A 25221-nucleotide genomic window follows, 5' to 3' on the forward strand; every position below is an offset into this window, starting at 1 on the left:
AGTTAGTCAGATGAGGGCTGGAGCAAGGCGAACTAGGTAGCATTCATCGCATGACCATAGGTCCTCAAATGTCAAAACAGTCAATAGTTTGTGAAACTGTTTTGGAAGAAAGTCCATCATCCTGAGCTAGGAGGAGAGGACCAGAAGTTAAGTCTCCCTGTAGGCAGCAGGGCCGGGCTGTACCTTTTCTCCTGAGTGGAATGGAAAATCACTGAACACCTTTGAATTGAGTGCTAGCAATATACTACTAGGGGTGCATTAAAGTAAACATACTGAAAATATTATTTTGAAAAAGAAATAACAGGACTTGTTGCGTTCTAGGTGCAGAACGAGTATGAAAAAGGAATCAAGAATGACTCACAAGTTACATTCTCAGAAACTAGGACTATAACAGAGTCTAATACAACCTTGAGACATGGAGATTCCAATCAGATATTGTATTTCTCATCTTTTTAATCTATGTATTTATCCAAACACATATACATCCATCTATTTATCCATCCGTCTATCTGTTGTGGCAGTGGTGGACACTGAGTCATTTGGAAGTAAGTTTTAGACATTTTGATCCATATTCCAACACACATCTCATAAGAATAAGGCCCTTCTTCACATAACCACAATGGCATTATCAGTCTCAAGAAAGTTACAATCCAATATCAAGCCGTAGTCAAACTTTCTCAATTCATAAAAAATATATTACATAGCTTTTCCCCCCAGTCCAGGAAACCCTAAAATAGGCCAAGGAAGTAATACAACTAAGTGAAAATGATTATGTATTACATTTGGCTGTTATATTCCATTAGTCTCTTGTAATAAAGAAATTTCCCTTCCTCAGATAACATTTTAAATTTGTAATTCCATGGTCCTTCCAGACCAGAAGAATGGGAGAAAATGCAAGATTCTGTCAAATCAGAAATAAAGTGGCATGACAAGTTATTCAAATATGTTAAGAATCAAGAAATGCAACGTTTAATCAAATATTAAAAGCTGCATGGTTGCAGAGAGAATTGGGTAATGTGTCATTTGCATCTAAGGGATGTTAGATACTTAGATACATGAGCTAGATGAGTTATGTGGGCTATAACAACAACGAAATGAATTTCCCTAATTTATTAAGTCCTTACATGGACTTTAAATAGGATTATGTTGCATGATGGCTGCAAATAAGAATCTAGCCATGGTACCAGCCAAAACTTTGACTAATAAGTAATTTCAGTTAGTTTAGAAGATAAATGCATTTCAAATGGATGAGCATCATTTAACCCTAGGCATATGTAAGCACATGTTTAAAAGAATCAACAATTAGATAAATATTTTAATGTTAAAGAATCTATGCATGTTGTTTGTTTTAGCAGTTCAAATGTGTTAAAGAATTTGACCTACTTAAGTAACCGGTTAGTCTTTTTATTATGACTTAAAATGTGTAACAAGTAAACAATTGAAACTTCTTATGTAAAACTGAAATGCTACCAAGGTTATATATATCACCAAGGTTACATATATATATGTATAGTTATTTAATAAACCTAAGATTGAACAAATTTATTTTTTAATTTTTAAGCATCAGTTAAATGCTTGAGATTTTTTAATAGCAGATAATTAAACTCCTGTAAACATATTAAACTGCCCCTACTAAAAATGTAGTATATTTGATTTCCTTTTCAGTACATCAATCAACTGGCTTTGTATATAAGATGAAACATTTTTCAAAGCCCACTTAAAAATTATTATTGAATGTTTTTAAGTCAGAATTTGAACTTAAAATCTTGAGGAATGACTAGATTTGGGCCTAGTTTTTTATTTGAATATTAATTCTTAAAACTTTAGAATATATTTTTAAATAATTCAATGTAGGGGATCAAAAACATCATAGTGAACACACAAAAAAGTGGTTGCTTTGCTTCAGAAGCCATGTTAAATGTAAGATTCACTTCTTTAAACTGTAAAATCATAGACTACAAGGTGAGATGCTCACACTAAGAGAGTTATATGGGAACAAAAATCAATGGAAGCAAATCTGTTTGATATTGTCTCTCACATTTATACAGGGTCATAAATAAATTCATTGACCGAAACAACAGGAAGACTACACATACTATTTTCATGAATAGCACTTCCCTCTTTTTTCCGAGAATATATAGTTGAGTTTGTTAATAAAAATACCAGTTTGATGTGACTTCACTAATTGCATAGAATATCTGTTTCTTCCTCAAAAACATTTTAATCAAAGGGAAGCACTTCAACTTTACAATAATCGCATTAAAAACAGTAAAACTTACAGAAGTTAAGATAGGAAACTATCTTTATGATCTAATGGTAGTGAAAGTTTTTTAAGGGAAAAAAATGCTTTACCACCATAAGCAGAGGGCTGAGCCTGCCAACAGCTTTTAGAGGCTCACTGAGATATTTGTGTTTCATGTTGTCTGTGTATTTCATGTAACATGTCATTTATGCCACACACCAGGGCACTCCTTGAATAAATATAATTGTAGGCTCTGGTTCTCATTCTGCCACTAATTGTGTGTGTGCTCTTGGGGATGTCACATGCTGGGTCTTAGTGCCAAATACTTCATATGTGAAATGAAGTATTGCCCTAGAGATAAAGTGCCTGTGAAACTATGATGTTTTAGCAACTGGGGGATAAAATAGTAATACGTTCCCTAGGACCACCTTCAAATATCACCTCCTTTATCAGAATGTAGGCTTTACTATTCCAAAAAGATTTAGAGATCTTCCATTGTCTTCTCGCTTTATCCATGACAACTGAAGAGTTGGCAAGTGATGCATCCCCACAACACTCATATCTCCCTCTGGTCATTGTTTAAGAGAGAAAATCAGCAAGAGATCTTACAGCCTAATCTCCATGTTGCTAAAGAGAAACATTAGCCCTTCTGCTTTTGGATGATTTTGTTCTTCCTTCCAGACAGAAATGGCAAAATTAAAATTACGTGAAAAAAATAAGTCGCTATTGGTGGTATACTTTTATTTCTTTTTGAGTCTACATTTTTGTTTCTCAATGGCCTTTAGGAAGCAACAATCACGAAATAAAATAGGCTGCTGTAATTTATAATGGTACTTTATTCTGCCCAAAACACATTTTCAACCCTGTTCTCATTAACGTTCATGATTTTTTTTTAAATTAGTTGTTGACCTGTTTGAGGGGATGTAATGTTAAACTTCATGACCTCACTCAGGAAGGTGTTGAAGCAAACAGAACTGCCTTTGCTCTTTAGATCTGGAAATTGATGTCAAGTGGCTAAATGTTTTTCTTAAATAGTTGCATTATTGCTATAAGTAATATAAAAGAAGACAACTAAAAACCTCTCCTGAAATAATTTCTAAAATTTATAGCTGCTTGTGAACAATAAAACTACATCCACAAAATATGATACTTTCAGACATGATGAAATCACATCCACAAAAGTTTTAGCCAGTTGGATCAAGTAGCATATATACCTAAAAGTATTACTGAACAATCAATATTGAAATCTGGGAGAACCTAAAATTTAAGCCCTTAGTTTTAAACACTTCAGTTAGCACTATACTAATTGCTTCTATTTTATGGATTTCATAAAATCACTCATAGACAAATGAAGATAACCATTACACAAATCTTTACATTGGAAATTAATAATTAAAAGGAAAGAATTAAGTATGAATTCTGATTTTTTTTTTTTTTTGAGACAGAGTTTCACTCTTGTCACCCAGGCTGGAGTGCCATGGCACAATCTCGGCTCACTGCAACCTCTGCCTCTTAGGTTCAAGCGATTCTCCTGCCTCAGCCTCTTGAGTAGCTGAGAGTACAGGCATGCACCACCATACCTGGTTAATTTTTGTATTTTTAGTAAAGACGGGTTTTCACCATGTTGGCCAGGCTGGTCTCGAACTACTGACCTCAGGCGAGCCACCTGCTCAGCCTCCCAAAGTGCTGGGATTACAGGCGTGAGTCACCGCACCCAGCCCAATTCTAACTTTTAAGTAGTGGCAGTATTATTGTTTTGAAATGGCTCTTTAAAAAATGTTCGTGTGTGTGTGTGTGCGCGTGTATGTGTGTGCGTGTGTATAGGAAATATGTCAAAATGTTAATGATTATACTAATTATACTATTTCAATGTTTGTATATTTGAAATATAATATAATATAACTAAGTTATAGAATTTGCAAAGGATATTGCATCTAGTAGACTTAAGGCATAGAAGTAGAAATAAGACTAACTTATTTAAAGGATCAAAGTAAATGGTGTCAAGATATTGGAGAATGAAAGCATTGAAGGGAAGGAAAATTATTACTTAAGAAGATAGCTAACATGCTTTTGTGTCTTAGATGAAATGAACATAATTCTAAGAAAATTATATCCCTACCATAGTCAAAGTTGGGGATATGAGACATAACGCTAAACATGACTTTCAGCTCCTATCTCAATAACCAAAATGTTCTTTGGGATCTGAAACACCAGGCAAGCTCTAGAAATAGCTGTGAGCCACAGTCGGCAAGCTAAGCTGTTCTAGCAATGGATCTCTGTCAAAGGAAAAGTTACTTTACTGGTGCTAGGACCAGGGGCAGGGAGGAGGTGAGCAGAAAGATGTATTATTCTGGTTCGGATTGCAGATAATGTTGCATTATATCTAGTAAATCAGGATTTTTGGCAAATTTGAACATAAACATTTACAGGCATGAAGACCTCCACCTTTTCTGTTTATTATAATATATAATAAATTTCATAATATTTTGGTAAAATTCTATCAAGAACAGTATGAAAATCAAGATTCATCATGGCAAAACTATCTCTACCCAGAGACTCACACAAAAGATATCATCCAGAAATACATAACTACTTGCCAATTGAATGACAATAGCTGTTTAGTTTGGTCTATTCCTTGGTCAGTGCCATAAAACAAAGATGAAATATAAATGGACTTGAAGAAGATCAGGGATTAGATATTTGAAAAACATAAAATAGTCAAATTTCCTCCTGTATGTGATATTTGAACTTCTAAATAAATTAGCTTTCTTCACTAAAAAGAAATCAAAGTAATGGAACAACAACAACAACAACAACAAAATAAAAACAGCTATTTTTCAAACTACCTACACACCCTGGAGAGTTTTACTAATTCCCTGTTCCACAGGCCCTGCTGAAAATCACGGGATTAGAACAATGATTTGCAATGAACAATGCTAGAATATTGGTTAATGAGTCAAGAGCAGCATTTTTCATGAAACAGAATAGGATAGCATAATGGAGCAAATAGAAAGTATTGGAATAGAATGGAACATCTTAGAGAGCACTGTGTATGTACTGTATTCGTAAAATATATATGTGCTTTGTATGCATTTATAGGTGTGTATATATTAGATCACTATTAACATATCTTACCATGAGTCATAGTCAAAAAGTTTAAAAGTTACTGGTTTAGAACAAGACAGCAGCATGGTACCCATGGGCTGAATCTTCCCACCCACAGACAAGTTTTGATTGGGTTCACAGAAGAAGCAAACAAGAGGAAATTAGCATTCCAAGACCGAACACTTACAAGAGCAATGTTGAGAGAAAATGTATTTTCCCAAGTTCTAGGTAAAGACTCAAAGTTGGATTATAGAGTTTGATTGATTCTTCAGTTGTGTGTGTCTTGGGAGAATGCTTGTTATAAATATATAATATTATGGTAAGGAAGTAGAGGGAATAGATATAGGGCATTCATTTGTGAATTAAAGGAGAAAAATAGGAAGGTACCTAGAAGGAAATTAGTATCTAGAAGAAAATTTTTCACAAAGGGAAAACTGGATGGCAGAGAAAGGAAATGCAAAAATATGTATATTCAAGACACTGGAGAGACGAGGACAATTTATAACAATAGTGTTTTCTCTTTTGCTCATTGATGCAGTGTTGTAATTAATTCATAGGGAACAAAGTCTGAACCATTGTTTCCTTTCTGTTTCCTGACGGATAAAAGAAAATCATCCCCTTACATAGAGCAGATAATTAATGACTATTTGTAAACAAAGGATTAAGACTGACATCTTTGATTACTTTTTACAAGGATGAATTAGCGTTGGTACACAGTTTCTCCTGTAGCACTCTAGTAAGAAAACCCCCATTTCCAAAGCAGCTACCTAGGATGGAATATGTGACCTATAGCTGAAGAGTAGAGAATGGGCTGCAGGAAAAGCAAACTCTCAGCCTTTCCATGGCTAGCACACTGCTTACTAGCCATGTTAACCAATCAATTACAGAGCTGCGCAGCACAAAATAGGACTTTTTCAGAGCATGCATTGCCACCATTGAAAAACTCCACGTTGAAATCTCTAGCTATCTCTCCGCTACTTGAGATTCGCCTAACTCATGAACGTTAGGTGAGAAATCATAGTCGAGGTCCCTCTTGTACTGTAACAATGTCAGAAAGCTGCTCTTTGAAAGTTGGTGTATGCTTAGAAAATGCACATTTATTTTCATTTTTAATGGAAATAAGAAGGTGAGTTCACTGGAGAAAAAAATATTTTAAAAAATCATTACGGAGCCAAAATAAAATTGGAAGATTAATATTCTGTGTTTATAGGAGAGATCCTTGAGTTAAGATAATATAATGGTCTGCATCCTAACTGCTAATTTGAGTTACCTGAGGAGTTTTAAGAAATATGAATGTCCAAATTTCTCCCGCAGTGATTCTAATAAGCGTTTGAGATTACGAACTACTGAGATAGAGGAATAAGGTTTTGCTATACTTGAGATTCCATTTCTAGTTGTCTTTTGTTACTGGTAAGCATATTTACTTTTTCCTCACCATGACTCCATAGCTGGAATCTGAAAACAGAACTTCCAAGAAAGGATAATGCTCCCTGATGCTACAACATGGCAGTTTAAGCCTGAAGGAGTCAGCCAATCAGCAACATCGCGCGTTTATGAACCCACTGAAAATGAATTCAGTTTGCATTTCTTTGATAGAGTTCTTACAAATAAAGTGAAAAGGTTTGGACCAAAAGTAAAACAATTGTAAGGAAAAAAAGATGGGATCCTTCTTCCCACTGAGAGACTCGCTCTCTCTGTGGCTCTTTTCTGATCAAATGATATAACATTTTGTGCTTTCTTAAATAACCATGACATTTCACACCAAGGTTGATGAATCCTATAAATAGACTGCCTAAGCATGTCATGTCCCTGCTTGAAACCCTTTATTATTTTCAACACCATTCAGGAGAAAGCTCCAATTCCATGACACGGCAAAAAACAACAACAAAAAGTTCTTATCTGCCCAATAGAATGTTTCTATTCCCTATGCCCATCGTATCCACTCTAGACTTACTACGGTTCCCAAATTCAGTAGGTTGTTTTCTGTATCCGTATCTTTGCTCACTTTACTGCTTCCAGCTATAAAGCAGCTCTTCCCAAGCCCGCCAGCCCTCCACAAAGCCATCTCTCTGTTCAGATTTTCAAAAATCTTCCCACGCTCTTCTTTCAAGACACTCCTCTATCAAAACAATCCCGTCTTGCGCATAGAATTGACCACTTCTTCTGTATTTTCATCAAAGTCTATGCGTCATTCTATAACAGCAGTTCTAAAAATGCTATGCATTTAGATCAGCATTTCTCAAAGCTGGCACTATTGATGTTTTGGGCCAGATAATTCTTTGTTGTAGGATGCCATAACAGCATTGTAGGATATTTAACAGCATCCTTGGCTTCTACCCATTATATACCAGGAATAGTTCCCCCACAAGTCGTGACATCCCAAAATATCTTCAGACATTGCCAAATGTCTCCTAGGGGGCAACATCTCTCTTTGGATGCACATCTTTGTTCTTTCCTAGTAAATCTCTAAGCTTCATGACAGGAAGAGTATTATATTTGTCTTTGTATTTAGGAGCTGCTAGAGTGCCAGATCCACTGCAGATTTTCAAGTAATGTTTGTTAAATGAATGATTACCTTGCTACAAAGGGGATAGTGCCATATCATCAAAATGTAGAAAATTAAGTGTGTCAACATTTAGTCCTCAAGATAATGCTTTACTGTTTAAACATTCCATCATTAATTAAATTAAACTTTTCAATTTCATCTAAACATCAATCAAACTAAAATCATCAAATCAATCTACCCATCACTAGAAATAATGTATATTTATTTTTGTATGTTTTTAATACAAAAGAAAATGGGACTTGGGGTCTAGAAATTGATTTGAAATTGTACCCACATATATAAAACTCACATTAAAAATTGCTTGAATTTAGTGAGTTCCTTGGTTCAGTTTTTTTTTAAGTCTCACTAGTATTTTTATGTTCTATAAGTAGCTTTAATTAATTGGTTCACTTTTTAAAACAAGGTTCAGCTGTACTTTTTATGCCCTGTAAAAAACTTTGATTTTTATAAACTAAAAAAAGTAAAACAATACAATCTTCTACTAAGTCTCCTTTACACTTCACTGACAGTGATGGCACACATTTTAATAGAATTGATAAATAATTTTAGAAAATAGAAACATATTACCTTACTTTTAAATATTTATTCAATAGGTTTCTAATTAGAATTGCTCTGCCAAAATTCAAATACATGAGCACAAATACATAATACACAAATGCACAAAAGTTTTTTAAATGTGTGTACTCTATGGATAACAATTTTAAATCTCTAAAAGATGAGTAGTTTTTAAAAATTATTCAATTATTATAACTTATTACATGAAAATTGTGATAAATTACATTTGAACTATAAAGTTGGTCACAAATTCTTTCCAATTCCATAATATTATATAAAGAAAAATGATTTAATTTCAAAGTACAATTCATGTAATATAAACAAGATTTATATTCTATCATGTAATGATGGTGTGTTCAACTGAGAGAGAGTGTAGTTGTAACTCTGGCTTTTCTCAGATAAGCACATATGAGCAAATATCATACTTTAAATTCTAATGGATAACAATGAGTGGTCTTCAGTCTCTCTTACTTTTTGAATGGTGAAATTTTAGATTCAAGAACTTACAATGTTAGTGAAAGGTTCAAGTTAATCTCATTTTATAGAGAATCCTAAGTTTACAAACAAAGCCACTGACAGTTTCATTTGGCCTCAGGTAACTTTTAATCAAACTAAATATATTTTTGAATTCAGCATCTCTATTTTTCACAGATACAAAAATAGAAATAACAAAATCATTATATTGGTATAACTTTAACTTTACTATTCTTGTGGCTTAGCCACTTTACAAAACTTTGGTTTCATAATTTTTAAAATATTTTTATCACTTTCCAAGAAAAAATCCATAAAGCTCCATGTATATAATTTTGTTTTTTTAAATGTATTTCTTGATGTTCTAGGATATCTTATTGTGACTTCCAGAAAATTAAAATGTAAACCAAGGGATTGGTAAACTACAGCCGGCAAGCCAAATTCTGCCCATCACCTATTTTTGTATGGTCTATGTGCTAAAAATTGTTTTCACATTTTTCAAATGGTTGAAAAAAATCAAAGGAAGAATAACCTTGCATGAAAAGTGAAAATTACATGAAATTCAAAGTATAGTATCTATAAATGAAATGTTATTGGAACACAGCTTATCTGTGTTTAAGTTTTCTTCGGCTGCTTTTGAGATACAGTAGCGTACTTTAGTAACCATAACAGACACCAACAAAAACTAAGATATTTGCGATCTGGCCCTTTACAGAAAAGTTTGCTGACCCTGCTATAAACAATTAGACTATGACTGTAAACCACACAACATATAAATCTGGGGGACAGGACACAATATATTTCTAAGGAAATTCATTTCAGCAAATATTGTCTTTCAGTACTCTCTCATTGATATATTCTTTTGTAAGCCTTGATAAAGGCCATTGTCCGTTAGCAATAAAATACCATGATGTTCATTCAAACTGGTGGAATTGATCAGCTGCTTTTTTAAGGTGTACCTTTCTTTACCTCATCATTCAAGTCTTGAGAGTTTGAAATTCCTATAATTTCCCACTTGAAATCAACTTAGACATCTAATAATAATCAGCAGTGACTCTGAATCTGTAAAATTCAGTCTAGTGCTTTACTTTATCATGTCTTGGTAGAGCTGTTGTGTCTGGCTTCCAGCTACACCATTTTATAATGAAGACAAACACAGCAAACCAGATCAAGCTTAATTAATAGCCTTGACCTACTTTACATTCCAGCTTAAATACAGAAAGAAAATAAAGCACAAATTAGGTAAATTAACCAAAAAGATGAATTCCTTGCAAGCACACATTTCTGAATGATACAAAAGATGATCATTCTCTACTCACGAACTTAATGTTATTCAGGCTGCTGAAAAAGCTATGAAAACATGTATCTTTAGCCATTTACTGTTTGATATCATAACTGAATAGATTACAATCTGAGCATCTGCTCACAATTCAGTGGTTCAAAAGCTACGTTTAAAATAAGGAGTCCTTGCAAAAAAAAAAAAAAAAAAAAAAAATTCAGTGGTTTATTACCTCTGCATTATGGGCCCTTTTAAGGGGAAAATAAGCTTTAAATGTCTTGAAAGAAATGTAGAATCTTCCCTTAGTTCCCAGAATCATGAAAAACAAGTGAGAGAGAAACAAAGAAATGTAGAATTTGCTGTAATATCTACCATGATCTTGTTACTATATTACATGGCTATTAACAATAATGATAACTTTGCGTGTTTTTTTTGAGGTTGTTTCTGAAAAATCTGTAAAATGAAAATATATACAACACATTTTTAGATTTTTATATTTACCTAAGTATTATAATAGTAAAGAAAAATAAAAACTTACACAGGGAAACTTAAAAATACAAAACTAGGTGCAGTTATTCAAATGGAAGTTCTGAAATGTGTCACATAAGGGAAAGCTAGTGACTGAAAAATAACATCATAAAGAGAGATTTTCAATTATGTATTAAGAGAAATATTAGATGTCTAACTAAATTCAACCTCTTCGTTATTGCTACCAAATTTATTTAAACTGACAGTTTAGCGCTGTTTTTGATTTTCCTTTTTATTTGACCCTTAAAGTGAATTATAAGAACCAATTCAAAGGAGCAAAATGAATAATGTCATAACCCTGAAAACCCAAAAGATCAGTATCTCAGATACACAAACACGGTCTCTTCCTTAACACCAAAAAGTAACTGGTTTTTCCAAAGGCAAAATGGAAGAAGCCATTGGAATGGAAGGAGCCTTAGAGATCACCCAAGAAATGGAAATCACAATGTTTCCCCTTATTCATAAATAACTTCTCCCAGGTTATGGGAGATTCCATGTCAATTTTAACAATACTAGGCTAATCGTTAGAATAATTTTTATTTAAAAGAAAATCACACCATAATCATTTTCAATTATCATATCATCATTGTAATTAGAGATGATGCCACACATATCCAGCCAGCTTCTCTGGTGCAATAGAACCCTGATAAGAAATCTAAAATATACACTGTTTGCTTCCATTCATGGCGCATGTGTGGGCTGTAGCCTGCTGGCAAAGTCTATGGTTGGAATTCATGTCTGAAACACAATGGTGTGGTAAATCCTGCACAACTTTTGACCTCAAGCCTCAACCTCAAGATTGAAGAAACTGCCAAAAGACTCGGTCCTTTCTCCAAATATAATACAAATATTTGGGATAAATTGAAGTTTACAAAATACAATTTTGTTTCTATCTTCCTGCACCCAAATAGGGGAAGATGTTTGTAACCTCCTTTTGCTATATTTAAGATACTTCCCAGGCCAAACTTTAACCATCACTGGAACCACAACAACTATAGGAGTTTTACTGGACGTTGTCTTGTGTGTTAAAGAGAAAACGTTATTAAATTAAACTGAATCTTCCATGCTTAGTAAAAAGGCAGCATTTTTAGTCACTTCCGGTGGCTTCAGTGCTGGGCACTTACCCCAGTCCCTGGTTCTGTGGAGTCAGCTGTCCTCCATGTGCTAGGTTCTGCTGCATGTGGCTGAGTGTTCAAATGCCAGACCTTACCAAACTTTTTCAGAAAAGAGTCAAGCCTTCAAATAGGAGAAGAGCTGGTCTTTTTGAAATGTCTTTAAAAAAAAAAAAAAGAAAGAAAGAAAAAACTGAATTTTAGACAAGCAAATGCTTCCACAGGTCTCACAAGGTTTTATAAAACCAGTCATCACCACCATGAAACCTGAGCTCATCTTTTAGGGACCTTTGTTTCCTTCTATTTCTCTTTGTTTTCATTTCATTCCTTTCCTCTTTTTTTTCCCCCTACCTGTGTTTGATCTTGTATTTTATACTGTACAGATGTCGTGAGTGGTATATGTGAAGTGAGCTATCATCAGCCTGATGAGGGAAAGCCTGCTGAAAAAAATCATAAAGAAACAAGGCCTGGGATTGGAAGGGGAGCTAATCTGCACAGTTATCAATGTCCTGTTGTGCTTCGTGAAAGATGCCGGGCCCTTTCAATACTACATTTCACGTAGTGATGAAAACAGGATATGGAATATCACCGTGAAAACTTGTTTGATTGGAATAATAATGACTAAGAGGCAGACAATGCAAAAAACCCAACAGGACCCAATTGTCAAGAGGAAGCTAGACACTGAAACTGCTTCATAACCTCTGCTTTTGTTTAGGGGCCTCCAAGCAACTCCCACCTCCACCAGCCTTTGGAGCCTGGGACCCAACTGGAAGTCATCTAAGCATTCCGCTCCAAAAGCTATTATGATTCCTCTTTGGAAAGAAGAGTGGGAAGCTGGGATACAGGCACCACAGCGAACACTTTTCAAGATGTTTTGGCCATAGTGAAGTAGTGAAATACTTTGCTGCTATTTTAGTACTGAAATGCACTACTGTGCTTAGGGATAATTGTGTGCAAGATTGAATGCTTTTGTATTGATTCGTATTACTCCATCTGCCATTTAATAATGATGGCTACCCTAAAAAAAGCACATTGCGCTACCAGTGATTCCACCGGCCTACACCTTTATAAGATTTCATTTTAGTCTATTGGCTCAGGGTACTTTAACAACATTTACGTTCTCAATTACCTCTGGGATAGAGGCAAGCTGCCTATGGCTACTGCAAACTGAGATTAAAATCTAAGAGTTCAGCCTCTTAAAATTTCTAGTCAACCCCCTGGACCAAACTCTTTCCCTAAATGGTAAGTGATTTAAAATCTAATGTAACCACTAAAAATATAATAGCCAGAAGCTATTCACACTGCTTTTAGTGTTGAGTGAGAGCTTGGTACTTTCTACACCAAACAAATCCAGGCTCATGTTCTACAGGGAAGTGTCAGCTCCACGAAAAAGCATACTTATAATACTAATCTACCCACGAATAAATGTGAGGTGCACGAGTTACTGATTTTTCAAATACCTTTAATATAATCTGTCTTGTATTTGAGGGGGTTAAGCACTCATTAAAAACATAAAAACATTAATGTATCCAATTATTGCATGTACCCCCAAATATGTACATCTATTATGTATCAATAATAAATAAGTAAATAAATAATTTAAGTGATCATGAGAAACTTTTTTTAGGTCTTCCTAATTATGTTGACAGTAACTGCAACTTTTTCTCATTCTCCAGAGACTCATGTGTGTTTTACTCTATAATGAAGCATCAAGCTAGATATTTTCAAGCAATGTTTCAGGTTTCGCTTTGAATGCATATCCATCATGTCTTCTACTATTTTAAAACATAAAATGAAAATGCAACAGGTTCAAGTAGCAATTAACAAATTCTGTCATTTATAGAAAAATATCAGTAGCTCTGTCCTATGAGAAAATGAGCATTTCATAAATATTGAATACCACTACCCACATACTCTACAAGTTGGTTAGCTAAAAAGACAGTAGCAATTCCACTAAAGGCTTTCAGCAAGGAAAAGATAAAATAGTTGAGATAAAGTAGCTGACATTATTTGTTACTATTTTACTTTTAAAATGTGATGAACAACAATGTCATACATTTCACAAAATTTCAAAGGAAATTTTACCAGTTTTTGGAAAACATGGAGCCCCTTATCAGGGAGATTTCTTGTCTTCCAAGCTGGGTGACTTGGCTGAATATTTGATTAGTTGTACATGCATCATATGCTTTATCAGGGAATAATTTTAGGCATATGAAATATTCATCACTATCTGATAGCACCAGAAGTGGAAAGCTCAGGAGTTATCCTGTCCAGAAAAGGACTTAATGTTTCATAATCAGAGGAAAAGTGACCAGTGCCCTTTAGTTCCCTAAAGAAGGCTGAATTTAGATTAAGAAGGCATTCTGACTGGTATCTGTTTCTTCAAACTAAATGGCTCATTCCTGTCATCCTTTAAAAGTCATATAACTAAACTCTCAATGACTGAATTACTCCAGTTGGAAAATGAAAGTAAAAAGCCCTCCTTGTCACAGGGAGCTGTAAATTAAGGATCATTAGTAAGTCAGTACTTTAGGATCTTGCTTGTGGGAGGATTATGTCCTTTATATTATTCAATATAAGCACCTTTTCAATATGAGAAAAGCAGATTACATTTTTTCTTTAAAGCAAAGTTTTAGATTCACACTAAAACATCACATTATAAAACAAATGTAAGAAATTTGTATCTCTAAACCCCTATGCTTCATGACATTTGTAGCATCCATCGAAATGTTTAGCCTCATTTTCAGAGTTCCTTTGTTTTTGCTTTACAATGGGCCTAAACTGAGCAACATAAATATATATTTATATTGATTTTTCATTTGGATTGAAATAATCAGTTAATCCAGCAGCCAGAAAATAGTTTTGAACATCAGAGATCCCACCCCTACCCCCACCCTGGCCCAGCTCATTTTACCTTTTATTTTTAACTAGTATGTTGGTATCTCATAGACACAGTGTAATGACTTTCTTGCTGCAGACCTAAATTATAGGAGAGCTATAGGCTTTTCAGTTAGTTACAAAATGAGTTGTAGTCGAGATACTCTTATTATACACAAATAAATTGGCTCTATGTCCTAATGGGATTTCAGGCCACACAGCATTGTAGACGAATTATAAGAACAGACCCAGCCACACTTGAAAGAAGGCCCAAACAAGCTTCATACATAAGTACAATCGATTTCCCAGTTCAACAAGTGATTTACCCAAATATTTCTAATCTCAGAGTCTAAAAGCTGAATAAATTAGCCTTACTTTTGATCAGCATGAATTGTTAGTTGATATGTTAGCAAGCAGTTATAAGGCTAAAGCTTTATTGTATTGTACATATTATTTTACCACAAAAGGGGAAAATGTTATTTTTAAAATGCTGAATTTATTACTTTAAGACCATTAGTGGAAATACTGATATATTGTTCATATATGGCATGATACTTAAACCTCTGTTTTTGGGGTATTTTTAAATAATTCCCCTTACGTATAAGATTTGCTGATATATTATAGATGGTTTCAATGAAGAAGTCACGGTAAATATAGTATTTATTGTACTGTAATTTCTTCACAGTTACTTATTTACAGATGATCAATTCCAGGAACTAGCTTTACTAGGTAACTGATATTGAATAACTTTAAGAAAGCTTTTAAATCATCCCCAGATTTGTAAGGCATTTCCTTGTTTCTTGGATTACTTAAGCTTACTTATTTCTGGAAATGCGTAATCAAAAGCATTAAATTTAAAATAATTGTAAATTGGAGTGCTGATGGCTATTAAAGTGCAATTACTGTATCAGCTCGCCAATACTGCTCTATTTGACAATAAAAGCACTGAAAGTATGGTTTGTATTTCCAGCAAATCTCTGTTGAAAGCCACAAACTGGATAATGGTAGGAAAAACCGTTCTAATCATACTTCTATTGTCATAGTGCTATTCCTTTCGAAACCAACAATTCTAAGCAACATGCAAGCTAGAAACAGGCTACTGTAATACTTTCAATACACATTATAGAATTGTGGGAGTTTGTCCTGAACCCAGTAGTTAAATTGAGAATCCCTTCTTCGCTAGAACAGGAAACAAACTTCAAGGACCACCAAGGCTGGAAGGTGATATAAATAAGTGATAAGAGCCACCTGGTGAATGGGCATGTGAACACATTCAGCAAATAGCAGGAATCATGTCCAAATGGAAAGCACACAGCTCGCCTCCTCGCCTCAAGGTAGCAATGGTTGGCTATACTCTTCCAGAAGATTACTGCCATCCAGGAATGCGTTATCCAACATTGCCAGAAACTTCCATTTTTTACCAAAAAAAAAAAAAAAAAAAAAGCAATCAAGGTTTTTATTTGAAATCACCCAAATTTTATATGAATTTTATATTGAAATCACCCAAATTTTATATGCTGCTCATGTTTTTTAATCATTTGCACTTATTTGGACTGGATTAAACCTTTGAGCTTCCAGTTTTCCACCTTATCTAGAAGTCTGACAAGTCGATAATATATTCTTACTATGGGATCATTTTCTACTAAAATCTCATTGCTTTTGGACAGCACTACCCAGCTAGCCAGTACTGGCATTGTCCTGAATTAAAGAGCAGATTTCGTATGCCCATTTATAGGGAATGTCCATGGGGCTCAGCATCAAAGTTGCATGTATATATGTTCAGCATATAAAAAGCACCATATACTTAATTTTTGTTTCAGGATGGTCATTGTCTAACAGATTTTATAAAACCATTGTCCATAAAGGAGTTTTCTAAAAAATTAAAATACAGATTTTTTATAAGAAAGAAAATAAATCATTTAATAATATAAAATAAGCACTACCCTGTTGATAAGTAGCAATGAGGCTATTAAATGAATGTGAATAAGTTTCCGACACAAATAATTAACTTTTCAAATTGATTTGGAGAAAGTGTCTGTGACCGTCCTAAGATCATTGCCTGCACTGTGAACCCCCATCCAGAAACAAACACAACATGGTCTTAGTCATTTAATTTTACTGGTAAAAAAAAATAGCCTTTTAAAAAATTTTATGACTTAGTGTGAGCTGTAGAATAAGGACATTTAATTTTAATCATTTATTAATATTTATTTATTTCTATATTTATTCTTGATAAAAACTAAGTGTAATAAACACCAAAGGACAGATGATTGAAGTGTAGTCTAGCAGAAGTCAAACCGGTTTCTATTCTAGCTCTGCATAGCCATGTAAAATCATTATAGGCTTCAAATTTTTCAAATGTCAAATAAAATTCAAGAATTATTTCAAAAATCATTTGAATAATGATAGCGGCCATCTACATAATCCAATACACCCTCGATGTTTGAATCTCTTCTAACCATTCATGTACATAGTCTCATAGTGTCTCTCCCTCTCTTACACACACACACACTCATATATATACACATATGTGTGTATGTAGAGGGATATAGACATACATCCCTATCAAATGAAATAAGCCAGTCTGTGCTTGTAAACCGCCTACAGAGCTCACAGTTCTTTGGAGCAACGATGACTATCAGTAAATTTATCCTTATGTTGAAGTAAACTCTTTCTGTTACAGTTACTTATTCTTCCTCCTTTTTTATTGGAGCAATACAAATTATGTGTGACAGCACTATATATTTCAATACAGCAAACTGAATACAGCTATACATCATCTCCAACTTTTCCACTTTTCAGGCAAAACAACTTTAGTTCCTTCAATCATTCTTATGATAGGTTAAATCCTCCCTAATATCATGTTCACTTCTAAATATCCTACGCTGGTATAGCGGCATCCTCTTCTCTATGTCTGGTTCTAGAATCAAACATAATCCTCTAGGTAGGAGCTAGTGAGCATACCACACAGGATTGAAAAGTTCTGCTACTTAAGTATTCCAAATCATATGCCTCCCAAAACATATTTTTGTTAAGCAAGCATGATGATTAATTTTATGTGTCCACTTGGCTAAGCTATAATGCCCAGCTGTTAGTTCAAACACCAATCTAGATGTTGCTATCAAGATGGTTTTTAGATATCATTGTTATTTACAATCAGTAGACTTTGAGGGAAGCAGATTGCCCTCCGTTATGTAAATAGGCCTCATCCAATGTGAACGCCTAAAGAATAAAGACAGAGGTTTCCCAAGAAAGAAGCAATTCTGCAACATGGAAGCCCTACCTGAGGTTCCCACCTGCTGCAATTTCAAGCTCCAGAATGCATCAACCCCTCACTGGATTTCCACCCTTCCAGCCCACCCTATAGATTTTGGACTTCCTAGCCCCACAATTGCATAAGCCAATTTCTTTCTTAAAACATTCCCTAGATAGATATATAAATTGATAGATAGACATTAAGACATTGAGATAGATAGAGATATATCCTATTGGTTCTGTTTTTCTGGAGAATCCTGACTAATACAGCAAGCTAATTTTACACATGCTGCTGCTAAACTCCATCTCTCCTATCATATAATTTAATTTTTTTTTTAGTTTTTATTTGTCCATACCCAAAATGAAAGAAATTATATTTATTCACAATAAACTTCATTCTATTTGAGTTGACTCATTATTCTTGAGGGAAGGATTCTTTTGGAGACCTAACTCTGGTCTCCCATGTTTTCACTATCTGTCCAGCTTTATCTCAAATACAGATGATAGAATCATACTTGTTTCACCAAGCCTTGTTCCAGAAGTTCAATCCATATAGGAGTTAACTCTGTAAGAAAATAGTTTAACACTAGCAATAACCTATGTGAGTGTTATTCTTGTTTCTCCAAAGCATAAGTAACTTTTTAAATCATACTAGACAAATTATAAAGCTCAAATTTAGTAATACAGTTTATTTCTATCCAGCTTACTAAATTTTCAGAAGAGATCATACCCTTTGAATGAATAATCCCAAATAAGCATTGAATTGAGCCTGTGTACCCCAAGGGGATTTAGACCATCTGCTAATTTTGCTGGGCAAAGGATTTCTTGGTGCAGTTTTACATACTTTCAGCTTTGGAAAAATAGAATCCAATTTGCCTCCAGCTCTCATCCTTTTTTCCCACAGTTAAATACTTTGTCTATTTAAAACAAACTTTTGAAACCACTTCGTGTTATTTAAAACCCAATGTATTTTGTCCCCACAGCGAACACAGCTGGGGATATTAAGGCCACTAAAAGACTATTTTGCAACAGACACAATTCTTTCTTAGGAACTGGGTCCTTTAAAAATTATTTCCCGAAACATTTTTAACCTTTCCATAAACAATTATTAGGTCAAATAATATTTTTATTTAGTCTAATAAATATTTTGGAAGGTGAACAATATTACATTTTGAAGCATGACACAAATCTGTTGGAATTTTTATCTGACCACCATTCCCAGCTCCCTACCCTCTCTGTGAACACAGGCATCTGTAGCAAGCCTTTCATGAACAAGGAATCCATTCAAGACTTGGATTCCTAGGCCAGTTCTCAGTCAGCAGGTTTCCTATGCACTTGTAGGTGCCAAACAGCAACTCTCCTGTTTCTCCAAAAGAATTCTTAATAGAGAGGGGAATAAACTTTAAGTGGCTTCCTGATTTCACCATTTCCAAAGACCAATGTTAGGTTGCTGAAAGATTACTTCATTTGTGCCATCAGGTGTCTAACAAGCTTTAGAACAGAGTAAATTATCTAATGATTTTTTTTTCTTCCTTTTTTTGATGTAATAAATATTAGTGTAGCTAGCAATCTGTTGCATTTTTGTGCATATGAATTTTTGAACGACATTCTTTGAAAACAGCTCTTCTGTGGTGTCCTAATTTTCAGCATTTCAGGCTTTCATGAGAAATTAGAGATTAACATTATAGTAATTTTAATAATAATCTGTGTAGTAATAGAAAAAACAAAAGTAAAGAAATGTATGTGTTTGCCCAATACTGATTCTGAACTCCACTCTAAGCAAATATTTACTCATTATCTGAATACAAAAAGTAAAATGTCCTCAGGGTGGGAGTGCATCCATAAACTCCCAATCTACAGATGTCAAAAGCCAGGTTGCAGCAATGGTTCCACATATTCATGTTCAATCAGATCAATATGCAATCAAGATGAAAAAGGAAATATAATTCACACTGAAAGGAAGACTCTCCAATTGATCAAATACAAAATTAAAACAGGAGACAAAACACTAAAACTATTACTTTTATGAATATGATCAGTAGTCTGGAAAATGAGTTTCATACAGATATAATGACCCCTCAAGAATAATTTGTGCAACACCTAATCAATGTTGTTAGCCTTGTGTAAATCATGCCTAGTGCCCTCTTGGTTATGATTTCTTCTCCTAAAGAATGTCCATTATTCTCTATGCTTTCTGGGGCATAAGACTACCGAATAGCCACATTTGAACCACGTGATCCTGCAAGTTAATCTGTGAAGATTTATTTGACTTGGATCCACAGTTAAGCTCTCACCTTGAAATCAAGGTTCGGCATTACTAAAATAAGCAGCTTCACAGAAGTCAGCTTTTAATCACTGTTTCAGCAAGAAATGGAAACTCCATAGGTAATTGTGTTTACTGATATTCATCCTAAGGAATTTTCCTTCTTTTCAGAGGAGGTGTGTGCCTTCCTCAAGTTTTAAGAAATACAAGACAAAAGGATTTAGAAGGATTTGGAAACAAATACTCCATATAATGCTGAAATTAAGGAATTAGATTATATCTTTGATGGTTTAACATGTTTTTAACATAATTTTATTTTTGTATAATTCCTACATTACACAGGGAATATTCTGGGCAGTCATATGTGTGGGCGTGTGCGATGGTTTGAATGTCTCCTCCACAACCCATGTTGAAATTCAATTGCCACTGTAACAGTATTAAGAGGTGGTGCTTATCAGAGGTGACCAAGTTATGAGGGCTCTGCCCTCATAAATGGATTAATGCCATTATCTTGAGAACAAGGAGTGTCCTCCTACACTTGATCTTAGCCAAAAGGTGGAAAAATGATGGAGTACACCCCTGATAAACACATAAATCTGACCTCCATTTTTCTCTCTGTCTCTTGCGCCTTCTATTTCTCATCATGTGATTGTCCTTCTGCCATGTTATGCAGCCAGAAGGCCTTCACCAGATGTGACCCCTTGATCTTGAACTTTTCAGCCTCCAGAATGATAAGTCAAATAAACTCCTATTGTGTATAAATTGATCTGTCTGCCATATTCTGCTGTAGCAGCAGAAAACAAAGACAATATGTTTTTGTCAACATTTGTGTATTCTGTTTATTGAGGATCTCAAGGTCCATTGTACTAGATATGTGGTTAAGAAAATATTTTAAGAATCAAGTATGCTTCCTCAAGTTCACCATATTATCACATTCGTTTGTTTAGATTATTATTAGACTTCTAAACTGATTTAAATAATCTTATAAATAATAAGAGTACATATAATAAAGGTTTTGTGAAAAATTTAAAGGACAAATGTCAAACAGTGAAAAGGGGATTTAGTGCATAAGAGTGTATAAAGGACCATTGACTAAGATATGAACAGTATTTTTAAGAGCAACTCACAGAAACCAAAGAACACAGTCATTCTGCTTTTAGACTGTTTCTTATCATTGTTTCTTAAAAAAAAAAAAAAAAAAAAAAAAAGTTGAGAAGAAAAGTTAAATGACAAGAAATCTTTCTTTCCTGTAAGTCTCTAGATGGTCTTCTGAGAATTTTTCTTTCTTTCATTCTCAGTTTCTGCAGAAATCATCCCTGTGCTAGACATTTTTAAGTGTCCTCCTAATATCTATTCACTTAATTTTTCTTTCTAATAGAATAGCAATTAACTTAATGGCTAATGTTTCTGTTTGAAAATACTTAGCTTTCCACAATCCCATGAATCTGAAGATGGGTGTGTGATCCAGTTCTGGGCAAAGAAGTGTAAATGGCAATTACAGGGTTGGGCTTTTCAGTGTGACTGTCTTCATGAGAAATGGAGCAAATCTACTCAGTGTATCTTTTGCTCTTCATCTTCTCCCTTTTTCTCCTTTTAGAATTGAAACATAAGGTCCAGAAGGGTAATAGTTTTTTTGTTTTGTTTTGTTTTGTTTTGTAAGCATGAGGAAAACAACATTACTCTAAGGATGGCAAAACTAAAAGCTAGACGGCATCTGGGACTTTGATGTGATCATATTACCGTAACAACCCTTGACTTTCTGCCTGCAGACTGTTACATAAATAATAAGATAAAATAATAAAATCAAGCACTTGCGTTAAGTTTCTGTGACATACAGCTAAAAACAACCTTAATTCTTGAACTTCCTTTATGTGTCCCCAGTCCCAGTCTGGTTTAGGTGCTCCTCCTTGCCTCTGTGATATTTCATACAAACCCAGTATGTTTAGAGTGGCACCTGAGTCTCATTGTATCATGCTGAAAGGCGGATAATGGAGGATAGGAAAAATAGCATTTTATTATTTGCTATAAATAAATAATCATAACTCTGCTCTGCTTCAGAACCTTTATGTTGGCACTCAGGAATAAACATAAAGTAAAAAACATAGCAGTAAAAAAGGTAACGCCTCTCTTATCTTTTTCATAGCTCTTATCATTGGCTGATAGTACTGGGTATCTGCATCACTCTATGGCAGTCCATGAGTACAGAGTCATGACTGTGTTCATGACTAGTGCCTAAAAGAGTTCCTAGTAAATAGTTAGATATCAATAAATACTAGTCAAATATACAATCAATCATTGAAATGAAATATTTTGAGAACTGAATATTGTACCTTTCTACTCATTTAATTTAAAGCAGAATATAGATTGTAAATTTTTAAAAATTGATTGTTTATCCCAGTTAGACTCCTAAAGGATGGCATATGTATATATATTTGAAAATTAAGTCTTCTATAAATGCCTGAAATAAAAATTTTAAATGACTCACCTATTAGTTATAGACTTGGTGAGATTTGAGATTGATTTTATATAAATATTGAATAACTTATCTGTATTCCTACTCAGCTGCAGAACAACAGAGTTGGGAAGGACCAAGACTTTTCAGCAATTTCAGTTCTTTCCAAGGTATGTTCAAGAATGCAATTAAATCCTTGGAGCGCAGCCTCATACATTAACTAAAAAAATCTTTAAGAGTATACTTTAATAATTTTCAATCTCTAACATGTGAGTGCTGAGAAAAATTTAAATTTGAGGAGAATCACACCTTAATGGCATTTCAAGATGAGTTACCTCCACAGAACCTGCAGAATAAACTTGTTAAGCATCATCCACTTGGATATGTAATCATAACTTCAAAAATGATAACTTTCATTTTGGTGAAGTTGATAGTGAGCTCTTACTTCTGATAACATTATGTTCAAGCTGACCACCTCATTGTATAAATAAAAGAAACATGTTGACACCATAAATAATTGGAAAATGCAATTCTGAACGATTTCATTCAAAAGAGAAAGATAGGCTCTGAATTACAGCAGTGGATTAGAAGATGACTAGAGGTAATCATTCTTTTTAAAACATTTAAAACTGTGGTTTAGAGTAAAAATCATTTATTTTTTAAGAACTTCTGAATGTAGCAGGTGTTTTTAAAGTTCTAACATAAGAAGTTTGTAAAAATTATCTAGAATTTGAGGAGAAAGTAAGCAAAATATAAACTTCTACAAGTGAAGTTAACCATAACCAATATATTTGATCAACCATCTAGAGAAGTGTCCATCCTAAAAGCTTATATATAAATATCTTGATACTGAGGTTAAGGGTGTATAGACAAATTCCACAGTGGAAGGGACCCCAAAATTATAAGTAATAGCAGATCAATTACATAACTGAAGTTGCAGTACCCAAGGTCTTCAGAAGGGTGAAATCCTGGTAAACAAGAGTTGAGAATTACATATTGCAATTATGTGTTGAGTTGAAGGTAACTTGTGTAGTTGTGTGTCAAGCCTACTCCACAGAAAAGGGTGCCTTTCTAGGTTTAGAAACCTAGTCTTCTCAACAGGTTTATTTCTATAGTAAAGAAGGATGCATAACAATCTATTGGCATGGTTTCAAAGTTAATCTAGACTTTTGTCTGAGTTTTCTGATAATCATCTGATTTTCCTAATAGATATCTCTTCTGTGAAGGGATCCTTAATGTACAACTTTACGACTCCCATGCCTGGTCATATTAATTATAAAAGTAATATATTATGAAAGCAAGCATTTCTGTCAGATCCCATCACAGACTTCCATTTCCCAAGACAGTTAATTGTCATTGATTCCTATTATATAATGAAGTAAAAATAAAATAGTTTTTAAATGATGTAAAATAGAGAATTTTAGAGCTGGGAGGAATCTCAGGAGGCATACAGCCCAACTCTTTCACTTAACAAAGAGAAAACCAAGGCCCAAAGGGGCAAAAGATCCTAGGTCATCAGCTGGTTAGCCCGAGGGCAAGAAATGGAGCCAATACCATCTCACTCCCAATCCAGGCCTCTTTTAAAGAAATTGAACATGACAAGGAGAAATTTTCTTTTACCAATGATTCAGACTTTTAAAAAAAAATCAGAATTAGAAACAACTTATCTATCTGGTTATAGCTGACACTGATGGAACATAATAGTATAAATTTAGAAGATAATTTGGCACCACAATGAGTAAGGAGTTATCACTTTGATGAAATTTCTTTAGGTTTCATTTAACACACTTTACCTTGGTGCATTCGAATTCAAAGGCCCCTGGAAGAGGTGGACCCGTTCCTCCCAAATTTTAGGTTCTTGTTCCTTATACCACATGACTTCAAGTCTTCTGTTAGTTATCTTGCTTTCCTTTCTGCTACTGATAGTCAACATGTCGATCTGATTTAAATGAAACATTTAAGCAGCTAAAGTAAACATTCTACTTTTATGAGGCATAGATTTGGACAATAAAAATTGAGAAATCACCTTTCTCTTTAGATTCTTAGGTAAGTATAAATAGGGCAAGCTAATTCAAAATGGAATCTTGTGGGTGTTGGGTAAAGAAAAGGAAAGGAACTTCATCTATTCCCCACAAATCAGAGAATGAACCAAATGCATAACTCTCAACAATCTACTTATTTGGAGAAATGTTTGGATTATTAAGTGCACTTATTATGACTCTTGCTTTGGGATTATCATAAAACCAAACGCTTTTCTCATGACTCTACTCCACTTCACAATACTTGTAATATAGCAAATAGTAATCTATTAATCATAATTATCAAGTAAAGGAATATCACAGGAGCTGTTACAAGCTCAAAGATACTGATATCTTCCTAAAATATGTTGTTGTTTCAAGGACTAGAAAAGTGTACAGTACTATGCTGAGTAACTCTTAGGGGAATGTCTCTGAGAATATTATAGCTTTGATATGGCTTTTCTATTATATAATATGTAACCTTGTGTCCCAGTAAAC

General features: G+C 34.1%; 1 protein-coding gene across 12 annotated transcripts in view; it reads right to left on the reverse strand.

Annotated features, from left to right (window-relative positions):
- Nucleotides 1-25221, reverse strand: part of LOC105477512 (zona pellucida like domain containing 1) — a 310970-nt gene that overhangs the window by 48224 nt on the left and 237525 nt on the right. For 10 of the 12 annotated variants that reach the window (XM_071092501.1, XM_071092504.1, XM_071092503.1 and 7 more), the window contains one exon: nucleotides 11871-12018. The gene's annotated coding sequence lies outside the window, so the exon portion shown is untranslated. Of the gene's footprint in view, nucleotides 1-11870; nucleotides 12019-15983; nucleotides 16140-24498; nucleotides 24682-25221 lie in introns of those variants that run through there. The other 2 variants (XM_024791444.2, XM_011734072.2) reach the window with 2 other exon arrangements.

The sequence above is a fragment of the Macaca nemestrina genome, chromosome 2 (assembly GCF_043159975.1).
Source record: "Macaca nemestrina isolate mMacNem1 chromosome 2, mMacNem.hap1, whole genome shotgun sequence".
In the NCBI taxonomy this organism is placed as follows: Eukaryota; Metazoa; Chordata; class Mammalia; order Primates; family Cercopithecidae; genus Macaca; species Macaca nemestrina.